The 26,966-nt window shown below is 39.0% G+C and overlaps 1 protein-coding gene across 1 annotated transcript in view; it reads left to right on the top strand.

The window, feature by feature from the left end:
• Positions 1–9,321: 9,321 nt before the first annotated feature.
• znf609b (zinc finger protein 609b) overlaps positions 9,322–26,966 on the top strand; it is a 75,264-nt gene continuing 57,619 nt past the window's right edge. Inside the window, exon 1 of the mRNA XM_072380101.1 lies at positions 9,322–9,760. The gene's annotated coding sequence lies outside the window, so the exon portion shown is untranslated. The remainder of the gene's footprint in view (positions 9,761–26,966) is intronic.

Raw genomic sequence — 26,966 nt, 5'->3', positions numbered from 1 at the left:
AACATAGAGCGAAGACGACATCAGATGTTGAAACTGACCTATTTTCTTTTTAATTGCACCACAAGTGGGTATAAAAAAGAAGCTCAAAGACAAAGACACTGAGTCATTCCACTTAACTAAAAGCTCAGCCCTGAAGAATAATGTTTCTCAATGGTTTCATCATCCACACCTTGCAATGTGATTATCAAATTCAAAGAATCCACAGAAGTCTCTGTCCACATGGGACAAGACTAAAGATCAGTACAGGATGGTGAGGATCCTCAGGCTCTCAGGCAGCGCTACATTAAAACCAGTAGTGGATATTCACTGCATGGGCTCAGGAGCATTTCTTAACCACTGTCAGTGAATACAGTTCATTCACAAATTAAAACTCTATCCTAAAAATAAGATCCATAAACACCAACTTCCCCCGTGCCAAGCGTATTTGGTAAGGGCCGAGGTGTGGACGCAAACTGCCCTGTGGTCCGATTATTCAAATTCATTTTAAGTTTTCTGTGATAAAGAGAAGAGGTACTATGAAGCCTGTTGGCAGCACGCAGCTTGAAAACCAGTTACAGTGATGGTTGGAGGTGCATATCTGAGAAGGCACCATGAATGCCAAACTTATTCTACAGGTTTTGGAGAAACTTATGCTGCCTTTCAAATAGGAATACCTTGATTAATTCAGTAAGACCATGTCAAACAACGGTCTGCACATATTACAACAGTATGGCTCAGTAGTCAAAGTGTCCGTCTGATGGACTGAAAACATTTGACATGATGTGGTAAAAATGTCAACATTTATCTTTCAAAACTACAAAAATGTGTCTCCTCAGTGAGATAATGAAAACACTATCAACTTGTACAGTTAAATCGAGCTACCGGTACACCTCAATCCAGCCATTTAACCGGACCACCATCCTTGCAACAGTTTACATCCGTGAGAGGGGAATCACGTTATGGGGAGAGGGCGTTAAGTTTGTCCAACTCAGTAGATGGACTGTGCGAGAATAGATTCAAGTCATTCTGCTGCGTCTAACTTTCTCTGTGGGAGCACATCGTGAGCAGACAGTCTGGAAACGCTTTAAGCTAACGTGAGTTGACATGTGGTCTTAATGAGCTGCTTTTCAGCGATGATTTCTGACTCGTTAAAGCAGAAGAAACAAAAGAAACACAGAAATATGCGAATGAGAGCAGTTTAACTGGAAATTCAGCTGGGCGATCTTTGTTGTTACCTGCTTCCTCTTGTCTGTTCAGAATGGGAACTTTAGCTTGACTTCCAACTACATTATCTGGATGTGTAAGTCTGGGTTTGAGAACCTCAGTTTTACACAGTTTCTGTCAGACCAATATATGTCGACATGCATTTTAAAAGTTCAGTTTTGGTTCAGCTAACACACTAATTTTGTTTTTGTTTTTTCTTCTTATGTCCTATAAACACAATATTCAAGTCATACAAAATGAACGAATGGAAAGTGTGTAACTGTCAGAAGTCAGAATTTTCAGTATCAAAGTGGAGAAATTAACCCTCCAAGGTTGGAGTTCTAACTCAGAAATGTAGGCAAGCCTCACCAGCCCTGACCTCCAAATCCAACATGGCTGCCCCACACACTAAAAAGTGATGGTAGCTCCAGTAATAAACTGTTAATTAGCACATCTGTCACCTAGTGTTTTGTTAAATTAGTCACGCACATATTACTGTCCAAACCCTATCAGTGAGCACATCGCTGCTGTGTCTGTATGCACAAAATAATGCCTTATCAGCTTGTATTGCTAATAGCAGTCAGCCTGGTGTGTGAGCACAATAATAAGCTAATCCTATTTGTTTGCTGACTTCCAACTGGAACATGGTCAACTCAGGTGTGACATCACTCCCAGCTTCGAGTTCCGGCTTCAGCGGCAAATGGAACGCAGCATGAAGCTTCTGCTACATCACACACCAACCACCCCGCTGCTAATGAAGCTGGTGAACAGAGGAGAGGAACTAATCAGAGTAGATGAAGCAATATAACAAGCATGGCATCATCCAATTTTGAGCGCCACCTGTTTCTGAGTAAGAACTCCTGCTGAAATCCCTGTCACCATCCAGCGTTCATCCACTTAGCTGAGGTTTAAATTTCAATCAGACATTTTAGAAAAAGGGTAATGTGGCTTTTCATCATTTGGGCTGAAAAAGATGCCCAGCTGAATTTCCTGATTGAAATGAAATGTAATTGACTCCAGTCCAACAGTTTGCCCTCCTCACCATCAAGCCAAGTTTCCAGTTGTTGAAGCAGCAGGACCTTTGTGTGCTTGCTGAGAGACTGATTGGTCTGAGGGCACAAGGTCCCATCCCCCCATCCTCACAGGCCTGGAAGAGGAATTAGGCTTTGGAGCACTTCAAGAGGTGGTGGCAGGCTGGGGAACAATACAACCTGGGAGCAGCTTATGGCTCATCCATCTCATAATCCGTCACAGAGCGCTGCCTGTCGAGCCGGGGTGGCTGCACAAAGGAAATATTTTGGAAAGGATATTGTCAATATTTGCTCATTTAAGACAATTTGACAGCAGGATTTGATGCAGTAAAACCACTTCAAAAGGCCCTCATTACTCGAACAACATCTCAAACACACACAGTGCCCCACATTTTCACTCAATCAGCAGAGACTGACCTCAGAACTTTACACTGTAGATAAATATAAGGAATAGTCTTGTTGAACAACGTGCAGCAGCTGGTAAACAGAAACACATAAGAGGGTTTTATATTTTGGTGGTAGATGGTTTATGGTGTTCTTGGACAGAGTCAGGTTGGCTGTTTCCAGAGTTTCCTTAAAATATCAAAGTGGTTACACATACGTTTGTTCACAGTCCTGAAGGTTTGGCTGCATAAAGCACTTCTGATTATTATCTATGAATGTCTTATTGACCTGAATGTAGAAATTGGGCTTAAAATGAGTACAACTCCTTCAATCTCTGTTGTGTCTCTATCTCAGTCCAAAGGTGGATCCCCAAAGCAGAATGGAAGTGCACGGACCTTCGAAAGTCTATATTCTCAGAGATCTAAGTTCACAAAGTGCTGCGACCTCTTTGCTACTGAGTAAATGTTAATATCTGATCTATAAATTCCATAAATGATTGTGATCAGAGAAAAACAGGCAAAGAAAAGAGCAAAGCTCTTCAGAGAAAAAAAGCTGACTTTTAGGAGTCCTCAAAAGGAGAGCAGATGCATAAATTCAATTGAAAATTGATTTTCCATAGCAAATGGCTTTCATTTGCCACCATTTCTAAAGATCCCCTGATAAGTGATCAATATGGCCCATGACCTTTTGACTTAGTGAATGAGGCTATCTGTAACCACACAAATATATTAAGAGGTCACTTAGAATTATGGCTACATCGATTTTCCAAAAAGAAACAACAGAAACACACAGTGAAATTACTAAAGTGACTCATGGGTCAGCACATTAGGGTAAAATCCATGTCCAGGGAAACCCCCCCACCTCCCATCAAGAAATCACACAGTGTCTCATATATTGCCGCATTCCATTCAGAGCCTGTCTTCAAGGCCTCTCCCGTCAGTAAGTGTAAATATCTGAGCATAGTGTTTTGTCAAGCTCTGAATATGTAAAGTAGTCCCTTCCAGGCCTCTGTTTTCTCAGAGCAGGCAGACACATAACATGATTTCCCGGGATTAACTGTTTACATATTACTATGTGGTGACAGTAATGCAAACCTGGTTTAGCCATAGGCTTACATTTGTGCTCTTTTTCTGTTTGAAATTTAATGGAGATTTGTGACAAAATTTGGAGAAACAGCCAAATAACACGTTCAGAAAACAACACATTACAGCCGCACGAAATAGAAAATAAAGTCTTGTTAAATGACTTTTGCAGATGCCTCATGACTGTGGCATGATTACTGTTTGACTAATTGGGTCACAACCCAAGTTTGTCCTAAATAAGACGTTTCAGATTAATTTAGAACATACAGTAAAAGATGTCACTGCTTTCATGCTTGATCTAATTTTTTTCAGTGGAGTGGCACGGATCGTGTGTTAAAGGCGGAGAAATCCATGAAGAAAAAAAAGAAATGAAACCTCACAGTCTTTTGTAATAACCTTTTCTTGTGATATTCAGGTAACATGTTTTAACCTGGGATTGCTCCGAGGTACAACATATTCTTTTTGTGTCTGAATAATTCTTGGTTATTGGTTGACCTCATGTTAAAGAAGAGTAATTTCTCTGGAGTTATAGTTATTGTCTGCCCTCCATCCATGAAACATTAATAGCAGGTGACCCTCACGGGTGTTTGCTACACATCTCTTTGTCCATCTCAATCTCTTGCACACTCTATCTATACTCCCCATAAAATAGATACTGTAAATGATGGACCTATTATTTTGCATAATTCTTAGCAGCCATAAAATCGCTCTGGTGTTATTTTGACACCATAAACTGCTATTTTCTTTCCACTGTGAGAGTTTACACTCTGACTTAAGATACTTGTTTAAAATGGCACAAGGTAAGCATACTGCACACTGTGGTGAATAAGGAGTGATATCATACACAGTGTGCTGCCAAGCTAGTCTTTCTGTGACGCTGTTGAAATATTCAATGCAAACTCATTTATGTCATTAAAATGTAATGTGTACCCGAGTGGCAACTTCCAAGGCTAAAAAAGAAGCCAACACGGAAATGCCAAAAACTACAGTTGCTCAAAGAAGGAGCTTAAGGCTTGCTCAAACAGCCAACCCCTAAAGACCACCGTGTTAAAATGGCTAATGTTGCTGCTAGAATAAACACATTTGTAGATGAACACAAAAATGGCTCTGCTCTCTACAGCTGATTTTCATGTTTACGGCAATTGGACGAGTTGCCATGAAGTAATTCACCAATTTAAATGATCTTTGTCATGCTCTGCATCTGGAAACCCAGCGTCGTAATGGCCAAAGAACAAACTTGAGGCTACACTAACTTACTCGAACACTTCAACATACTCACATAACTAAACACTGTTGTCCAGGTTTTAAAGAATCAAACAAATTATAAACTTGGAGCTAAGGGAGCACAAAAGCTGTTACACTTCACCCTTCACCCTGGATTCTTATGAGATTCAAGAGAATACATTTCCCCTGGCTTCAACCAATATGTCTTTAAACCACATCTTGTACCTAAGACTGTCCAAACTAAGTAGCCACTATTAATATCATCCATTGGTTTGTGGATTCCCATTTTAGAGCCTTAAATTAAAAGACTTGCCTATTGCCATCTTTGAAACCAAACAACTTATGATTGATGGGCCATACTATTAACAGTGGCAATAATGTACTCTCTCTGCCTCAGCAGCCTGTGAATAACCACATTGTCTGCCCTAATGCATACTCTTGTTTATTTTTATGCTAAATATGACCATAACCAACAATCTGGATTTCATCTTCAATTAAATGAGGTGTGAAACTAGTGATTAAGACCACAGGCTCATCAAGAAAATGTCTTCTGATGTCACAAATCAAGCGAGAAATGATTTTCCAAAAGATTTTCTGTATGAAAGAACTTCTATTTGCAACCTTGCAGTCTTCAGATAAAGTGCAGGTTTAAAACACTTTTGCTTTGACTTCATTCCTGACATGCAGTCTACAGTTATAATAAACAGCAACTGCAACACAAAAGAGGCTCTTGAGGTTGCTGCTTTACCAGCATTCATTTCTCAACTAGACTGTATATCTTCACTGAAAGGAAAGCAAAAAAAGGTATTTTCTCTGTGGAAAATGTGTTTTTAGTCTTTTGTCTGAGGGCAAAAGTTATATTTTACCAACTTCCTTCATTCCGTAGATCTTATTGATTGAAGACTGTTCATTCAGTCACCTCTAAAATACCTTCTGAAAGCACTTGTTCTTTTCCAAAAACGTGTAATTTCAAGCTGATGGGACATTTCACTTCATAAACAAAAACTAAGAGCAAAGTAGCCATAGAAGGATGTTGCTTTTTCAATTCAATTCAATAATATTTTATTAATCCAGAGCAACTGACAAACAGAGGGGTGTGGTAGAAATCTTTAGAAATCCCAATCAGTGGGTTTGCGTGTTGTTTTTTAAGCTTTGCACCATCTTAGGTAATGATGTCATACACAGTGTTGCCAGGTAACTCGGAGAACTCGCTTAGTAGACAACATGATTCAGAGACATTCGTTCTCGGTGACATGTATAGGATTACACCGTCTGTTGTTAACAAGCACTGTAATCTCTCCTCCTTAACAGTTACCTCTTTGTCTGCAGTCTCTCTCTGCCCATGTAGTCTCGAAACTGAGAAAAGAGGTGTTAGTGATATTCCTGCAGCCATGTCTCGATGAAAAAAATAGTAATAATGCTGCTGTCCAGATATTTCTGTAGTATCCTCTTCAGGGTTCCCAGCTTGTCCATTTTCCACCAGTCGCTAACGTTCCCCATGATGATCAAGGGAAGTAATCGTAAACTTCCTCCTTCTTTCTCCCCATTTTGTTCCAACCCTGCACCCTTGACGTCTTCTCTTCAACTCATCTGCATTTAGGGTCTTATCACTTGGGCTTTGGACAGCTCAATCAGCAGCTCTCACATGCAAACAACTTTCTTGTTGCCATGGTTATGCATCATAATGGGTGTGAAGAAGTGCCAAAATTACCAGCAGAAATCATTCCAGCAGCACAGCATTCAGACCGGCACAGAAAAATGTTTCAAAAATCGTTGTTTTCACAGAAAAAAAGCTCATTAGAAAATCTCAGGAACATGCTTAAGAAAGATGTATATGTCCATAGCGCCTGCACCCGGCTGCCACTCGTGCAGCACCATTTGAGAACACAAGGTTTAGGATTTTTAAAATGTTTCTCAGCTAAAACACATCTAACTTGTTGTTTTCGGTGCTTAATTCTAAACAATGACCAGCCTTGTTCATAGGGCAGGATAGGGCTTTTTCATCTTAGAGCGTTTGCTCAGAAACATTGACATTTCGTACATCTGTGGGTTCTAGAAACAGAAAAAAAAGACAACATTTTATCCTGGGGACCAGGTTGCCCCTCAAACAAGCAGTTTAAACTCATGGTGAAGTGAGAAGTTGTGATTCATCCTCTGGGGATCATAAATTTCATGGCAGACAATTTCAGTTGGATCACAGTTGTGAGTAAAATGAGAAGACCAACTAATACTTCTGCAGTATTTCAGTAGTCTGTGTCAGTCTTGGGAATGACTATTTTCCTGCCATATATAAATGTGCTACATGGGTGTTACTCGACACATTTTAAAAAGTGCTAAAGATTAAGTCTCTCTGAGACAGGCTTCAGGGTTTTACAGTCTCTTTTATAGAGTAATGGAAAGATGATCACATGAATCGAGCCAGCCCCTCTGTGATTTCCACACGGCTGGCTGATTAGGCCTTTTTCAGTGATGGAAAACACATGGCATCCACACAGCTTGTTCATTTCAGGTTTAAGATGGTGTGAAGCTCATACTTGGTTTGGAGCCGCAGCCTTGAAGGGCAGCCATCATCAGATTTCTGTCCCCTCCAGTCCCTGCTGGCTGCCGACTGTTATTTAGCTTTCCAATGGAGGCTGGATGTTCCCTGGGGAAAGCAAGAGTGTGCCTGCCAGCAGGAATGCTTCGGAGGCAATAGAGGAAGATGGAGGATGGTGAGTAGCTGCTGCTGCTGCGTTTCCCTCTGTGTGAAAATGAGTCCATTAATTCAGCCCCCTCCCCTGCCTCTCCCCAAGCCCTCCCTGTGCCTGTTGTCTCTGTTTGTTAGCGAGATGATTCCTTCTGTCATGTCAAAGGCAACATTATCATATTCTTGTTGCCTGGGAAACCAGCGCCGGAGCGAGACAACGACTTAAAGCCTTCGTAGCGTTTGAAGCTGGTAAACATGAAAGGTTATTTGTGGAGCTGTGAGAGCTGGAACTGTGACATATATGAAAAGGTCTTATTGTCGATAGCTTTATTTATGGCTCATTGTTCTCTGAGAAATCCCCCTTCGGTTGTTTGTTGATAGATTCCTTTCACTGATATTAAAACATGGCATAGGCAGTTGCAAAGGTAACGAATCCAGCTTGCTTTAAACATATCAAGTTTTGACCCCTGCATTGATTTTTTTGTGTGTGTGCAATCAGGATTTCAAACAAGCTGCTCATTTACTTCCTGTTCTCTGAACTAAATCCATTGAGAAATCTTTATGATAGATAGTTATAATGTTGCCACTTTCTAATAACGCACCATACATATGAGCTGTCTATGTTTTAAGTAACAGCTTTATTAATGTGAAATTCATCCCCTATGGAAGCTTTTTGATAATTTATAATCCACTGATGACAACAGTGATTAGGTTGCCAGGTTGTGAAAAATCCCCTTTGACTGGTGTTTACTCTCCTCCAGCATGACACTCGCTTTATCAGTTCAGATAAGCTCTGTAGGTCATCGGTTAGTGCGCTCCAATGGACTGTTCGACCACTTAGTCTCTGGAAAAGGTCAGGAGGAAAAGCAGGATCAAAACCACCTTATGTAAAGCACATACAAGTACAGACTTGTATGTGCAGACTTGGATTGAAATAAAACCCACTTATCAATGTTTGCTTCTACAGACCTGATGGCTTTTTAAAGTTGAGAAACCTATTTATGACTTCATTTTGAATTTAAAAAAAAACATCCCAACAAAAGAGATTTTTCACACAACAAATAAATATTTCAGGTTTTGTTTGTCATTGTTTAATTAGTATTTTGATTTTTAGGTACTGACTGTACTATTTTTTTAAATATCTTGTAGACAAAACAATTGGTTAATTGATAGATGGTGCAATTGACAGATAATCAAAAATTATGACGATGGATTGTAGCCAGAATCACAATTAATATATTGTTATATCAGCTAGTAAAATGTTATTCACTAAATATTGTTTCTATTTATTTCTGATTAACAATTAAAAAGTTGTTCATTGTTTTATCAGCATATTCCAGTTATTTGTTATGTTATTGTGCTTCAATTTGACGAGTTTTGGGCCAAATAAACCTGTGAGGTAAGAGATACAGAATTTCCAAGCAGAATTTCAATTAAGACCTTGTGGCCAAATCTTTGAAACAAACTTAAATGTTGGAGATGGATGGGACTTGAACTCGTGACCTCAGTATTTCTAAAATCCTGGAAGCAGTCCTGCCCCCCTCCACCACACAAAAGCCCTCGTCTCGTGGCACCTGGTTGTGCTGGTGAATTTTTCCTCCATGAAAACCAGACCCTTTAAATCACAGTCCACGCAGATAGCAGTTAATCCAGTTCCATGTATTTCGCCCGCGCGCCGTGGAGTGCAGTTCAATCCGTCAGGCACGCGCCTGTCCTGGATTTCCTAACCGCTCCCGCTGCTGCTGGTTGACTACATTGTATCAGTTCCCACACGAAGACTTAGCACGGTGCTCGACTAGAAACGGCGAATACGAAGGAATTAACCTGGATGGAAAGCTATTTACTGTTGGATTAATTGCAGGAAGGTCGCGGGAGAGCAGCGGACTTGTGTCGGGCTTTAGACCGCAGCGATAAAAATGCGCTCCCGCCTCGGCTGTTTTCGCTGTGGACGGTGTCTCGAAGTGTGATGGCAGAAGTCCAGTGAATCGCTGGCCTCCCCTCCTCTTGTGTTGGATGTCTTGGGGAGTGCGTTGCCACTGGTTTCAAGCGCTTCACATTTTGTAGAGGTTTTTATTTTAATTCAGTCTCGTTTATCCTTGTTTTTTATTTTTATGGAGCGCACACCACCATGGACAGACCACGGTTTGGAATAGGAGTGTTTAGTTAAGTCGGTAAGTTGGTCCATTTTCTCATTGTTAACAGTGCTACGACTCGTTAGCCATTTAACGTTAGCCTTGCGTGCAAGGCAGGCAGGCTAGCTTTACACCATGTAGCCAACACAGCATGCAGCAGCAAGCTGCTAGCCAAGGCTGACTGACTGCACTCTGAGCTCATTGTTTCACTGTGCCAGCTAGCTAACGTTACAGTCACACTAGCTCATTACACCGAGCTAAGTTAGCTCTGTTAGCTTCTTGTACTTCTTTTTACCATGAATACATATAAAATAGGCAGCTAAATGTAAGTAACGTTAAAGGACTGCTCACTACAATCGTTTAACTGGAGGGACGCGATAGTTAGCCGTCGCCTCGGGGACAATGACATTTATTAACTGTAGAAAACACATGCCTGTCTACACGAATAATGCCCCCTTTCAGTGTTTGGAAATTAAACGTGATGGGGAAATATTAGTCGGGCACAGTTAAAGCTGCAGATTCCGCCAGGGAAGTGTTTCTCAAGCTGGGTACCGGGGGCCCCAGGGGGGCCTTAGTGGAATATTTGTAGACCTCAAGACAAACTGAAAATGAAACGTTTTTCACAAACGTCTCACGCTCAGCACATGTATCAAATTTCCATTTCTGATGCTACTGTAAGAGCAGCGTGTGAATAGTGTTACTCATTTTGTTATTTATCATATCTCCAAAGAAAAGTCTCCTCTAATGAAACTTTAAATCTCACAAAATGGTGGCTCATGGTCACAAAACGTCTAGTTGGGCTTTTTTGACGTGGTGGGAAAATTTTGACGTTTTCAGTTGGTCAAGTGAATAATCTATTAAAAGAATTGATTTGTTTTTTGTTTTTAATCAAATTTTTTGTTTATTTGTATTAAATTCTATTATGAGATCACCTAACCCTGTGGTTTGAGCTGCTTCATGGAATATGACTGTACCACATTAAGGAGTAGTCAAGTGGTACACAGCCTGTTTGTTAACATCTCACATTGCAGAATTAAATTATTTCTGGTTAACTGGTTTCTAAAAACTGCACCTAACTATCCAGACTTTGAATTAGTCTTTTGTCCTTGTTCTTCGTGAAATGTTGTTGCATAAACATGCCATGTGATTGGCACAAAACTTTGCTTATCGTGGCCACTGTACAACTATCACTTGGCAACTCAATTACCGATGTTTCTCCTCATTTGTTTTGCCCGTTCCTGTAATTTTAGGTATGATTTATACTACCATGTCAAATGGCTAAGATTAATACCTGTGCACCGAACCAGAAATGTAACTACTGCAACAATTGCGATACGTCTTCAAGCCTCAGTTGGTTACGATTTGTTGTCCATCTTAGCAAAAGTAATTGTTTTACAATAATTAGTAGTTTCATATGAAACTTAAGCTGCTGTTTGTACTAAAACAAACAGAAATCCACTTGCTATCCTTTTTTTTGGGGGGGGGGGGGTGATTAATGAACGATGTGGCCACATAAGTATGGTATAATTGCTCACAGTTGCATAGAACATGTGCATTGGCTCCATGTAAAGTCTATGTAGAAGAGTAAGTGAAACTTAAATTCAAGGACGCTGTGTTACCAGCATTATTTTGCAAGAGACCGTTTGAGTGAAAAACATTCTTTGTTTAATAGAAGTAGATGGATTGGCTGGGCTGATCCGTCATTTGTAATAATTCATGCAAATGTTTGTGTTCGCAACTTGTGAAGTGACGAAAATGTCAGGTTTTATTCTGTCAAGTTTAATCGAGATTAACTGGTATAGTTGCGAATTTGATCAATTTAGAAACTAATTTTTATAATCCTAAATTAGAAACATTCCCAATTGAAGCGTTCTTTAAATTCAGAAACATTCTGTACAAATCTATTGTTACCTAACAGCTGAGGCTAACATTTTAAGAAGGTAGCATTGTGGGTAATGTGGTTTTGAGTTTTCTTAGGCGGTTTATTGCAGCTGAGGAGTGCGTCCAGACAGTGGTGGTTAGATTACTCATGATGATGAGTCATTACCCATCCAGAGGGGCCCTGGTTTAAGTAGAACTTATTGTAAAGATGTTGACCATGTTCAGTGTCTCAGACATGGAAGCAAACACTCGGGTGATGCAATGTTACAGCGTTGACTCTAGGTTCCTACCATAGCATAGTTGGTAATGATATATCAGCTATGATCTAGAAATGGTTTCAGGTAACGTGACAGTATTTAACATAATCAGATAACACCGCTTTTGATTTGTCCTGGAACTTGGTGTTACTTTTAACAATGCAAAGCTGATCGTGTCACACAGTGCAACAGTAGCTGGCTCAAATAGTGGTAGTAACCGCAAGCACTACTGTTTCTAGTCAGACTTTCCAGGGCCACTACCACAGCCTCGGTGTTAGTTTTGTGTTTGGCTTGCTTATTATGTTGACGGATATATATATATATATATATATATATATATATATATATATCTGCTGAAAATGAAATGCACTCATTCAAATAGTCTGTTTTTTCATGAGTCATATTGCGGCCAGAATAAAACTTGCTAATCAATTTTCAGCATAGACGGGAATGAACAGTGGACCTAATACATTCACTTGAGTTATTGGTGATAATGCACGGTAAAAGAAAAATTATCGAGCAATAGCATTACTGAATTTAATTGCACAAAACTAGCCACGGTACTTATAATGTATTCAATTTTATTGCAGAGCCATTTGATGCGAAACTGAAAGCAGATTAAACTCTTACGTTGCAGTAAAGAGTCGGGTGTCAGCAGGTGTTCTTAGCAATGTAAAACAGGTGTCGGGGAACCATTTGTGGTACGAGTTTAAATTTTTAGGTATTAAAATCAATATTGTGATAAAAAACAAGATGTAGTGTTTATCTACCTGGGCCATTAATACAGGTGGAGGCAATGCTTGCCATTCAATTGGTGCTTTGTTGGTTTTAGTAGGTCAATTAAATGGAATCTATGCCATTTCTTATGTTGTTCTACACTTCAGTTTACAGTGTCATGCTTTATACTTAGCTAATATGTAGCAAATACTCAATGATTGTCTGGGGTAATGCGTTGCCAGGGCTGGCAGAACGTCCCAGTCAGCAGCAGACCTGTGGTAGTGTTGTATTACATGTTTTGTAAAAGAAGTAAGCAGACATCTGCATTAGGGCCACTCAAAGTGAGGGCTCGGTATGCAGCCATCGTAGCCTGACCAGGAAGATAGTAATGATTTTATGTGACATACAGGAAGTTTTGTCTACAGGGTAGACAAAACAATCACACACATATGGCTGAAAAGGATCTGAAATTAATAAATTATTTGGATGATGTACAATTGTGCTTTATTCAGCCTTACAAATAAACTATTCTAGTACGAGTAGTAAGAAAAACAGTTTTACAAGAGTGACTGTAATTCGTTTGTAGTACCTGTAAATGATTCAAACCTTTTACCAAGGCTGCAAGAGTGGTTGATCTGTATGCATTATTTACTGACTTGAATTGAATTGATTTTTTTTTTTTTGCTCAATGTAAGGGCTTTTTATCTTTAGATTTCTCCCCCTTTCTTTTCATGCTCTTCAGAATGTATTATAACAATGGCAAACCCGGAGGATTTGCCCCAAAATTGAATTCATACACGTGGAAGGTCTGGTGCCCCTGTTAGACATGCCTCTTAAAAGCAAATGTGGTATTTTCCATTTCTTCCAGAGTAGAAAATTCAGCCTTTTTTTCACTGTGATGAAGACATCTGCCTCCTTTTCAAGCAGCCACCTTTTCTCAGGCTATTGCTTTTCATCTGATTAGATATTTTTTTCTCTTTGTCGCAGTAATTTGTTCTAATCATGAAAACAGGTGTAAGGAGCTTTGTTGTGAACTGTCAGACATTGTAAACGATTTGACAGAAGCCATAACTTGTGAAGTACATTTTCAGGCTATGGTGAACACAAGAGCTCAGCCACATAAGGAAATACCCCATTTATTAACTCGGATGTTTGATGGCTGAGATAAACAAGCTGCTGGTATAGAACCAATCTGCATATATGTATCATTAATATTAATCTTATGATTAATCAACCTACCATTAAAAACAATAAAAGATCTGTTGTATTTTGGGATAATTCTGACCAGCATTTCACCCTTTTAAATCCGTTCAGCTTCAGATAGAATATCAAAGAAACATTGTGGAAGAAGGGTGTTTGTTTAGAGGTCCAAGGCATTAGATTAGTCCAGGACAAGGGGATTACGTTGGCTTTGTAAGTCTGCCGTCATCTCATGGCTGCACACCAGCTGAGAGCAAGCTAAGAAAGGATTTGGCCCGGCATACTCAGAAGTAGCTGATCAAGATTTTCAGACCAGTTAAAATCACCTGAATGAAGCTGTTTACTCAAGCGCACGTGTATGCACTCGTTTTATTCATGTATGCACTCACAACCATTCCTTTGGTTTTTAAAATGCTTGCTAAATGAGAATCACATGCATACATGTCTTCTTTGTGGAGTGGTGAATCCATATTGAGCCTCATGCTTCAGTTAGTATCATTGGACAGGTGCAACATCTTTGTAGTTGAAAACATTACAGTGTTTCCAGAAGGTTTGAGATTTATTTGAAGTGATCCTCACTGTGTGAGCGGGGGGTCGGATTGGGTTTGTAGAAACACTGGAGGGACTGCAGAAAAACAGAAATTACATACGTGACCTGACTTCCAGTCTGGAATCATAAAACCCTAAAATCTAATTGTACATTTTAAATTAACTAAATTTAAACATTTTACAGTTTGGTAATCTGTAGGTTTAGCAGTATTTGAAAAGAATAAATAATGCATATAATGTTAAAGATCTCATTGGTTTGAGTCTAAGGATTTCACAGCAAAGCTTATTCTGATTATTTTAGCCTTTTAGATTTCTGTTTATACAATGTAGAGGTGTCCATCATTTAATCAAAGAAATGCAAACTGGTCACCATTTTAATGATCTGTTGAATGCTGCAGTTGCTTCATGGATAAATCCTTTCAAATGGTAAAATGAGCTATTTTTCTGTTAAAACTAATAATGCTTTAGATTGTTGATGACTTGATTGTATTATCTCAATCTTCTAATGCACATTTTAATATTCACTGGGGTTTTACAGATCAAATAATTAATTGGAACAATTATTGATCAGGATGAGCCACTGTAGTTTCAATCTCAGTGCAAAATCTAGTTCAGTGTTTTTATTTCCCTTTATCCTGCCACTGTATATTACACACATTTAGCTTCCAATGAAGTTTATATACATCTTCTCCACTCTCAAATTAGATATAATCCAGCTGGTAGTTTATTGTTGTGCTTGAGGAGAATGATTCATCTCCTAAATCATTATTTTAATATGTAGAGATAGCTTGTTTTGAGTGATGTGTGGAGGCAGTTGTGTCTGGACGGTCGACCAAAATAGATTTTATATGTGAGAATTGTGATGAGGACACATCCTCCTTTATTTCCTGTGGCTACCATTTTGTTGAACAAGTTGACTGTACAGTATGTGACAGTTGCTGTGAGGTTGTATTATGGGTCAAGAGATATGCAACTCTGCACTAGTTTTTACAGCATTGATTGCATTTCCGACTTGTAAATTGCCAGTTAAAGCAGAAAAAAAGAGAACACACTGAATGCTTGTTGCACTCTTGCTGCTTTGCCAGAAATTGGTGATCCATCTTTTCCTGGGATGCGAGCCCAGGTTATACTCAACTCCCCCGCACAAGCTATAAAGATATTGTCAGCGTTTGTGGCGCAGAACAGCCTTGAGTGTTCCAGAAATGCTGTCTCATTTGCTTTTGGTTTAAAATGTCGCCTTATGTGTTCTTAGAAAGAAAAGCCCCAATGATTATTGGCCAATTCAAGCTGTGTTTTTCTTCCTTTTTTTTTTTTTTTTTTTGCATTAATGAAGCCCTGTCAAATTGCAAAATACATTGGTGTATTTAACACTACTCTTTCAGTTCAGTCTTCATTCAACCACTCACAAGTAATGTGACCTCATTAGTCAATCACGCCTCACTTGCTCCTGACACTGGTGATCTTTTCACTACAACTTACACATAGTGGTTTTCCATCTACAATTAAATGATTAATATGCCAGTGTAAAGATTATTGTTTTTTCTTTTCTTCTCTGCACTTGAAAAAGCCTGTTGGTTTCTCCAAAAGGATGAGTTTAGCATCATCCCAGATGTTGTAGGGATGTCAAGGTCTTGTATGAAGACACATTTTTGAGCCGAGCTTGCTGTAGACCAAGAGAGCTCTTTGAAGAAGTGATGTGCGGGAATTCCTCGGAGCACATCAATACTCTAGCATGGTGGCAGTATGTGGGAGGATCTGTCCCTGTTGCCCTAATCACGCACACGATCCACTGTCGTCTGTAGCATCAAAAAGAAGCCGCTGCTTCTCGGGTGACACCAGCTTCTCTTGTTATATTGATGAGTAAAATGAGAGAACATCCACAAAATTACACAACTGCTGCAGACTAAAGCAGAAAAAGATGATCAACTGGGACTGCAGTCACTTTGAAAGAGGAATGTTTCGTGTTGAGCTGTGTTGACGTTAAATGAAATCTATCTGGTTTCATCTCGCTGCCGGCACATGTGGAAACAGATGTATAGTGGTTTAGCAAAGGTTTAGTTTGAAACATATTCCCATCAAAGCAGCTTCACTTTATAGACTACTGGAAGGTTATCCTGTCCAATTTCTTTTTTTTTTTTTTTACTGTGCATGCATGAACAATTAGGAGATTTAAAGCTGTAGTTGTAATTCTCCTCAACTATATATGAATTGTGTGGCTAGTTTATTGGGCAGAGCACATTTTCATCTATTTAACTATGGAAATATCACTTTAGGTCCCTTTTTTAAAAAAAAAAAAAAAAACCTTTAGAGTAATTCTAATAATAGTCCACTGTTGTCTTATCACTTACAAGAAATCCATTTTAAATCCACTAATCTTGGAAAAAAATTTCCAATTTTAGCAAGTAGTTAAAGGAAAAGTGATTTGGGTCCTCAGGGTTCCACTGTAATGGCTGTCCAGTTCCCCTTGGCAACCACATTTGGACCACATTTAACCCGTCTCTGTAAAATGGTTGCCGGCACACATGTCCTTCACTTTTGCCTCCTAAGGCAAATACGGTGTTGGTCTTTTAAAAATATATACATTTTTATAGAGAAGAGCCAGAAAATGAACCTGCAGCTCAGCCTGTAATAACCATTGTCTACTGATTTGCTGCCTTTTGGTGTCACGTGTTAGAATAAACAGGTTAGATTTAGACTTTTTTAATAGTCTGGACTCATTTTTGTCGTACTAAGACAATAGTCATGAGATTAATCAGTAATGAAATTCATGGCTTTGAACCAGAGTAGAGTTTGTAATGAACCGAGAAATGGTCTAAAAACAGCCAGAAGGCACTACACTGAAATGTAAAAGATGAACTGATATATTAAAGGAAGAAGTTGTTTTTTCCCCAGAAAACGAATTAAAATGTTTAATAAACATCTTCAGACTTACCTTATTGGTTGGTTTTCCTGATCGAATCTGACACAAATGACAAACCTCAGATCTAATCAGGTTACAGGAAGTGTACTGTCTGTACCCGTTTGTTTTACCTTTAATCTGATGAGGTGACGGAACAGAATCCTGCATTTGTATTAGAAATGCATGTCACGCACTCATGATCAGCGTTATGCAGTTTCACAACTGAGGACAATCAATAGAAAAAACAGTTAATCTCAGGGGCGAAGATGCTACAAAAGCAAATAAAGCAACACTTAAGAAAAAGTCGGTAATGGCTTTGGACAGATCACGCTGTGCAGCTGCAGGGAGTGTACGTTCTTTTCTTCTAGCTTCAGCTCCACTGCCATGATGCTTATTATCCATAAAAACATTTGGTGTGTGGGTATTTGTCTAAACAGCTAGAGAAGGGTTATCACGTGGCTAAAACATGAGTGGTTTGGACTGTTTTATGTTTCACACAGCAGCTTCGGGCAGATTTATGCTTTTGTGTTGGGATGTTGTGGCATCTACATGCACGGCAGCAGACAATAAGAGCTGTAATTGAGCCGCTCAGTCTGTGCTGTATTCCCTCCTACATTTTTCTGTTGTTAGTAGTAGTTGTTGAGTGTGAAGACAACTTGCGAAAACGTGTATACTGTCATCTCCCAAAGCCATTTTCACTGAATGTTGTCTTTTGATCACACTTTGCTTTTAAACAGAGGTAAACCCGTTGTTTTGGACGTAATATAAACGCACAACTTGACCTGAAACTGTTCAACACATCCATTTAGTGAGGTAGCAGAATCACGACCGTCAACGAGTTAAATCCTCTGCTGAACTATAAATCAGTTCCCAAGCTGCAGGCATCTATAACGGGAGCAGAGAAACAACTCACCAGAGAAGCATAAATTCAGCTTTAGTGTTATTAGTTGTAAAGTGAAATATTGGGATGCTCCAATGTGTGAATATATCAGACTTAATATGGTACTACAGAAAAGCAGCAGAGGCGACGTTGTCTACATCTAAGTAGAATTAAGGTTGCATTTGTACTGCACTGTAATCCAATCAGAAATTGACAGAATAATGACATAAAAGAGGAGAAAATGTCTTACTACCTGTTTGCGTTTTAAACTGACAGGTGCTACAAAAGAAGACAGACGGAAGCAGACAGACTGTTAGAAAAGGAGAGATAGATGAAAAACGGAGGGCGAAGTGTTTGTTTATTTCAGTGACAGTCTGAGGACAAAGCCAGCTCGCCTGTAGTCTTTTTGTTTTCTGGGTCACGGTGTGTTTAGACTCTTGATTTAGCTGACTTGCAGTTTTAAAGGTGGTTTTTCTCCTTTGAATGGATGACCTGGTGGTCATGGTGGAAGCAAATGTGTAAACAAGGCAGTCAAATGTCTGAATCAGGCAAATGTATTTTAATAAAATACATTGGTGTGGCTCTTGGTTTTTCAGGCTGACCTCGTTCTTGTACAGCTTTGGAAGTACAGCTCTGTGTATTAATGACTGTGTGAGACAGCTCAGGTTATTGCAAAATGATGAACTGAAGGTTAATGAGTTAAAAACTGGGAGTGACCACAGGTTAAGCAAACATGTTGTATATGCAGGCCTCCAGACTGCCACCATTTTGGCCCACGCTCAACCGAAAATCTATCAAGTGCTTCTAAACATTTGTATTGGACAACACCTTTCCGCTTGACATTTGAGAGATCTGTTTGTGTGTTGCTTTATTTCACATCTTAGATTTGTTTTTTTCTAAAGCTGCTTCCTCTTTTCTCTGTCGGTTGCTGCTGCGAGCGCCTGCTGCTTGCTCCATTAAACTACTCCTCTGTGCCCTGGTCCTTGACCCATAGGTGTTATTACAGGAAAATTTGGCTGACCCATAAGCGCCCGAGTCACTGCATTAATCTGTTTTAGCTTCTTAATATTTAGCTAACAAGACGAGTGGACAATTATGGGTTTTTCATGCTATTTTAGATTGTTTACTCAATCCGAGACAGTAGTGCATTTGCAAAGTGTGTGTTTTGGATGTTTGATTCCCTTTCTGCACTTTAATTTTGTTCAATAAAAATTGGCTAATGATGTTTTCTTCTCATTGCAGTATTTTGGCTGTTTCCTTCTGTCAAACTCTGTTGCTTGGGAAGTACAGAGGAGCTTTATTACATGCTGTTTGAATGCTCAGTGCCTGAATGCTCAAGTATGATATTATCAGTATACTTGGTATAATTTCACTATCACTGTTATGTAGAATATTGTTTTCCACTGCCCGACATACATTTTCCAGCCTTTCAAACGTGAGCATTGATGGAGTGTGTACACATGTCAGCACTTACAGTCAGATGTTATTGCATCCTTGTGCGCTTTTTTAAATTTATTTTTATGAACAGTATTTCAGCTCCAGAATAAAGCCGCTTGAAGTGGATGGCTACACTATCCAAAAATATAGCTTGGACAATTACTGCTCTGTCAAGATTAATATTCTGGTCAGCTGTGAATTGGGTGTAAATTATTGCTTACTCCTGATACTTGTCAGTTTTCGAATGTGACACTCGGGCCTCTCAGGAGCAGATCACTGCTGCATTGATTCTGGAAAAGCTACCGTGTCAGTGATCATACTGTTTGAAGCCCTGCTTGTTGACTCGGCCTCTGTTACGCAGCTGCTGGGAGAGAGGCAGGCAGTTATTTGGGGTTAATGGTTGTCCATGCCCTTTCTCTAGTTAGACATTCACATGGCAACACCACAGCTGTCCATGGTACAAACAGTAGTGCTGTATATTAGTCACTTAGCAGTAACCTGATGTCTTCGTGTAAATGTCTAGCTCTGCAGTATCGGCTATACCAGGGCTTTCTGTGGTGCTTTTGTTGCTTTATTTACAGATTAATGCAGTGTAGCCGATTCATAAAAAGATTCCATAAAGATTAAATTAGTTTAACACTCGGAAATATTCAGAGAATTTCAGTGCAGATATCATCAACTTGACTGAGTGCACTGTTTGCAGATGGGGTTTTCAGTAAGAATTTGTTGGAATCCTGCATGGCCAGCTGCCCGTGCAGGAATGCATGTAATAAACAGTCCACTAAAGCCTGCAGGGAAAAAATGGTCTTTATCTCTTTCTGTTTTTGCTCGTACACCCTCACATCATAAGTGTTTGTCCGTGGACATACTACTCCTTTACCACAGGCCTTGTCATTTCACCACCCTTCCTTCCTATTTGTAAAAATATTTCTCATTTGCTTTTGATTTAAAATATTGCCCTATGTGTTCTTAGAAAGAAAAGCCCCAATGATTATTAGCCAATTCAAGCTGTGTTTTTCTTCTTCTTCTTTTTTTTTTTTTTGCATTAATGAAGCCCTGTCAAATTGCAAAATACATTAGTGTATTTAACACACTATTTCTAATACTAAAAAGAATAAAGCTCATTAAAGCTGTAGTTATTGATTGAGGTGAAAAGGCCTTCTCGTGACATGGATTGATTGAAAATCTCCCAAATTGGCCATTGATAACGTGAGAATCCTTATTAAGATCAGATGGTTGTAAAGCTTAAATTTTTGGGGGGATTTTAGCAACCATTTACTCTTGTCCACCATCTTTTTGTCTTTGTGACCATATTTCTGGCAGCTCGTGAATGCTTAATTGCATCCATCACAGCTTATTATGTCATGCACTCGGGTGTAAATTGTGTTTTGGTGTTTCACATATAGCTGCTATGTACTGCTCTGAATTTCCAAGAACTCCACTTATGTTGCAACAATGTGTTGTATACAATGTATTATGCCTTTCTAAAGTCCCATGTGCCAGGTTGTAAGCAAAAACACTGCAGGTTTAACTACAAATAGAGTTAATAGTAGCAAAGTTGCACTCTTTTGCTCCCATTTCACTTTCTTTTTTCTTTTCCAGTCGAGGTTTTTTTTAACTTGGCAAAATCAGATTTTCTTTCAAAGAACTATAATTCACTGCAAACACACTTGTTTTTTAAAATAATTTTTCTTTAACAGAACTATTAACCACCATTTCATAGTGAAACATGGACTACTAGAGAACATGTCAGTTGTCCAGTGAAAAATAATTAGAGAAATCTGATACCAGTTAAGGGTTTTTTGAGTGATTGGTATTTGACTCACGAGATGATGTGCCGTCAGCTGCAGTAGCAGCGTTTTACAGGGAGTTAACACATACCTAATTAGCATATCAAAGAGGACTTCTATTATTAAAGCAATTTCTCAACTCTTCTAGATATATCTATGCTATTAATCATATACATTCAGCATAAATATCACAAATCACAAGTATCACTGGTTCAATGGGAGACCGTCACATGACGGGAGACTCATTAGCATGTTCCTGTTACACAGGTTGTAGTCCAAACACGCTGCGTTCAAGTTCATAATTATGCAAAATGCTGTGTTTGTCATGATTGAACATTCATCATTTGGTATTTTCTGCTTATTTACAGGTTTTATTTGGGATTTTTGAGGTTTTTAATATGGATTACATGATTGTTTTAGTTAAAAATACTATAATAACTTTAATGTACTTATGCTGTGTAGTTTGCAACAGTGTGCTAAAGGGAAATACATATCGGATAGAGACTGCACTGGCAGATACTATAAATCGGGGGCAACAAATTTTGACCAGAACATCTTAAAAAGTCATAAAAGATCATTATAGAAAGTTGCCCTTTTCAGGAACTGGTGCAACACAGTTTGTAGGACACAGGGAGGTGGCGTCCCTTTAAGTTGTACCTTGCTCTTTATATTAGATGTCGCTGTGTTTGTTTTGGCCCTTAGAGCATCGAGAGAAAACATCCTTCTAAAGGCAGAAATGACATTGTGTTATTTAAGCCGGTGTACCCTAACTTAAAAGCAATTTAAGCCTTTTCATGTAAACACAGTAGATGGCAGAGGCTTCCAGTCTCTTTTCTATGTATTGATGATTGACTTGTAGCTTGTCTGCCATACTTGCCTAAGTGGCATCATTTGTGTCAACAATATTTTTCATGGGAAGTTTGAATCATGGTGAAGATCTCCCATTGTGACATTCGGGCACATTTTTGTGTTAATGTGGCTATATTGTTGCTGCGTTGTATGTGCATGACATGAACCATTCTGTACTGGTCACATTTTACACACAACACTTATGTTCTGCTCACTGGTCACAGCTGGTCAAGCCATAAACCAGCCCTCTCTTGGTCACCGGACAGTCAGTGCATATCTAGTTAATGCTCTTGGAGCTTAACTAAAGTCCTGCTAACTGGATGCTGTCAGGTATGACGGTCACGGTCATAATTCTCAAATGAGGAAGAGTTTGAGCCTGTGCGGTTTACTGAGCATTGCAACCCCCCGCCCCCCCTGCTGATTCCTTGGTCTGATAAAGTGAATCTTCCTCTTAAACTCAAAGTCTGTGATAGCTCAGTGACTTGAGTTTAAGGCCATCCCAGGAAAAGGCCAATGAGGTGCTGGAGAGGAAATGCCCATTAAACAGAAATGATCATATCCTACCATGTTGGAGTGAATTAGCTCAAGAAGAGATTAGCCTGAGTGTGTGTGTACTTAGTAGAAAATGTTTTTCATTTATATGGACCTGACATATTGATAAATATTATGATAGCGTTAAAGTGTTATTGCTTTTGGATATTTTTGTCACCAACAGCCCCACTGAGAAATTGCTGCTGAAAATTCGAGCTGTTTTTTAGCATGATTCATGCATTCCTGTTAAGATCCTCGGATTAATTTAATTCAGTTTAATTTAATATTTTACTTGTTCCAAAGTGGGAAATTACTTTTGCAGCTTAAGGAATCAAAACAGCCATCAGTCAATGTTAAAAAAAAAAAAAACACCTCCTGAAAAAAACCTCTTTTTAACTAATTTTACCCTATATTGCTGCAAAGAAGCTGTTTATCATCACTATAAGAAACCAGGCTTTGATCTGTCACAGTCATTATTATACTATATATCTTAAAACATTAACGACCGCTCAGTAAAATATGGGCCAAACGTATCAGTTTAACTACAAATTTGATGCCACTCCAGCTATGTTGTTGTATATTCACTCTTTAAGTCTTTGGAGGATATTGATCTTTTGAGGTTTTTACTTGACAAAGTTTCATCATTTTCAAGTTGTTTTTTATCGTGTGAACAGCTGGTTCTGATGTAATCACATTAATTTGACACCACTGTGAGATAGATTGTCAAGACCACTCATTAAGGCCAGCTCAGAAGTGTCTGAGGGGAAGACACCCTGAGGTTTTTAATTATGCTATCAAGAAGTATCTGGTTGTGGTGGGGTGTGGCTTTCCACAATAAAGGCAATGTAAAGCACTTGTCGAGCTTCTTTATTTTCCTCCTCTTCTCGCCTTTGAATAATTTAGTGTCATGATTCACTGGGAGGTCCCATTGCTCTCTTTGAGAGGGTTAGATTTGACTTTACAACCATTTTCCGTAGTACTCTGACCTTTTGGGTAAAGTTACATTAAAGTTCATAGTATCTAAACAGACTGACATTGCTAATTATACCACATTGTATAGCTTGTACTTTCCTACTATAGGTTTTGTGCAGCTTGTCCATAATGGTGCTGTTCTTCAGGACATATGCTGTAGTGTTTTACATCGCTCTACCCTGGATCATGAAATTTAACACATCTTTCTCATGCGCTATGTCTCACAATTTTACATAATGTTAGCACTTACCAACAGTCTGTCTGTAACCAACTTAGAGTCCCAGAGCTGTCGACAGGAATGTCATACTCATTGCAGTATTATCTGAAACCCTTTACAGAAATAGGACTGTTCTGTATTTATATAAGCTCCTCTTGACCAACCTTGACACCGATACCTCTGCAGAAGTGATTACTTGCCTCCTATCTTGCTGTCGAAACAAGTCGGATGCTTAATATTTTATTGGATTGTTGTGCAGATGATGTGTCTTTGTTTTTCGAGGGCTTTGTCAGATCTTTAAAACCTGAGAAACAAGCTTCAGATTATTCTACCAATTTAAATTCGCCACAGCTTCATTGAAACAGTGCGTCAATTGTAGATTGTCAAGAGCAGAAATAATTAGAGGAGTTGTGAGAATCTTAGTCACTGGCTTTTATTATTCAGAAATCATGGCAGAGTGAAATGGCTCTGCATGTTAATGGAGCTGCTCTTTTTCCTGCTCGAGGCCTTTTTGAGCTCAGGAAAAATCAATCTGGCACCTTGTCAGTGTTTTAGGATTGGAGCTTCTTTACACTCTGGCCAGTACGTGAGTGTCCTTTTCATCTCTTGCATCAGTAGCTGCCACAGATGAGCCACAATTGGATTATTTATTTGTACTCCTGGGTGAGTCTAATTTGTAGTTTATACTGGACGCCACTTTTAAGCTTGAAAACATTTTGATGGTCTTGGAGCTATTTCTTCTTTGTTTTTGCTTTTCACAAATACTGGGGATTAATGTTAAGACTTTAAGGCTATTTTATCTTTCTAAGAAGATTTGGGTATGGATTTCCACCAAATCACACATCCATTTCCTTCAAATGACTGTAAATGCACATTATCTACCTTTGATTCATGTGAACAAAATGTTTAATTACATATCACACAGAGCTGCTTTCATCTGTCGACTACTTAAACCCCGGGAGCAAATCTTTATTCTTTCTTTTATGTATCGCTATCACTATCAAAGAGGGTAGAGGCGCTAAAAATTACGTTTCACAAAAAGAAATGTCGACTAATTTGTCATGCCATTTTAGGTTTTTCCAACCCATGACTTTTGAAGTGCTGGGTGATAATCCTCAAAAATACTTTAATTAGTGGCTTCCAGAACCAATATGCTATCATATGAACACATGAGACTTCATGCAGCTTTGCCCCACACACTTTCCCCGTTAATGCTGCTATCTGCATTGAATTTCTAGATTGTTACTCCATTGGGTAGCTTGCTTTATACATGACTGATTTAATTTAATCAGAAAGTTTACATTGTATTAGACTGCTGATGCTGGGGAACAAATATATACCAACATGTTTTTTATTTGTTCTGCCTCTTACCAAAAAGACAAGTCCAGTACAGCATCAACTTGGTCAAATTGGCTACACCTTTGCTGTGTGCCTGTGTTCTCACCAATATGGTAATGCTCTTCCTTCTCTGTGCTTGCAGGGTTGGATAGTTGGAGATAACTAGCTTTTCACTTGATTATTTCTTGAGGGTGATAGCTACAAGGGTCTGAAAGGGTGTCAAATGTTAAAACAAAACGAATGTGGCCTCTGTAAGCCAATGAGCCTTCCTTCGACAGATCATTCTGTGTTCATGCGTTACTCATGCATTAAGAAGGTGCCACTATTTTCGATAGTAAAAAATGTCCATTGCCACGATCACCATCAACATTAACACCAATTAAACTTTTACCTTAGTCTGTAACAGCTCTCCTCCAAAACTACTCAAGCAAAATGAAATAAAAGTGACGTCTGTCTGCTCTGTATTATATTTAGAAATGTTCACAAGTTATTTTCATATTTCAAACAGCCTTATTTCTACTGTGACCTGAGTGCTAAAAGAATACAACAACTAAATTTTGCCAAATGGGACTGATTCTCATTTTATTCTGGATGCATCAGCCCAGGAGAAAGTTTTTATAATACTAATTTGGGGGCGAAAGTTGTTTTGAGACTATAGTTTCTTCATTAATGTAATGTGTTATTGGTTTATGACCAGAAAGGATTTTTAGTGTCAACCCTGGTCCTGTAGTCCATGACGAGCCTGTGTTTTCACACCAAATGTGAGCTTTTCAAACGTACACTCCTCATAAATCAGGGTCTTGGGTTTTGTGAATGTCAACACTACTTCTCCTGCAAAGACACAGTTAGATGCCTGAAGAAGGTTATGTCAAGAAGGCGGTTTCTTTAAGCTGCTAACCTTTTTCTGTTCGGTGTCAGCTGGTCACTGATGGATGTCTTTTTCATTAAATATTGTGTGAAACAGCCCTGGATTTGACCTTAATCTATTGAATTTCTGACCTTTGTCCTAATCAGATTTCTTAGAGGAAACATGATCGTGGATGTTTTTTTAAATTGCACCACTGATGTCAAGTCTTTTAAACTAGCAGAGAGGAAGGAGCAGCTTTCGGCACCGTTGTGTTGGAGCTTTTGCTTTTGCCGCATTGCCTCACAGCCAGGACATTAAGGCTTAATCAGCCGGAGAGAAATCTGCATGTTTCACACCTCTGTGTGCTGTTGTTCTGAGTGTTTTTAGCAGTGATGAAATTTTAGAGTAATCGGGAGTATTAGTTGTGATTAAAATGTACCGGTTTTATTCAAAGCTAAAATATGCATGTTTTCAGTTAATGTGGGCATTGGTAACAAAATGGTCTTTGTACTGCATTCGTATGAAGCCCTGGTGAGCTCATCTTTGCAGGCAGCACAAAGTTCCTTTTGTTGACACCCAACTGATAAAGATACTGGCTGACACACAGACTTCTGACTCCTATCACCTGGTTTGACTAGGTCCATTTCTACTTTGGTAATCAGCTCAAACACACAATCCAATTACATGGCGGTTACTATGAGGGACCGGTCTTTGAATGACCTGCACAGATGCTGTTTTTTGGACTTTTTCTTCCTTTGCAACCTATGCTGTTGTAATCTTTGTTTCACTGTGCATAAAAACCCTTTTCTTTGCATTAAAGTCCAACCAAGGCTTTTCGTGGCTGATGTTGAAAACTATTTTCAGGGATTGAAAAGTTCCAC

This window comes from Leuresthes tenuis, unplaced genomic scaffold (assembly GCF_036924035.1).
Source record: "Leuresthes tenuis unplaced genomic scaffold, fLeuTen1.0.hap1 SCAF_2, whole genome shotgun sequence".
Taxonomy (NCBI): domain Eukaryota; kingdom Metazoa; phylum Chordata; class Actinopteri; order Atheriniformes; family Atherinopsidae; genus Leuresthes; species Leuresthes tenuis.
Note: the sequence above shows the minus strand (reverse complement) of the source record. Positions and strands in the feature narration are given on the sequence as shown.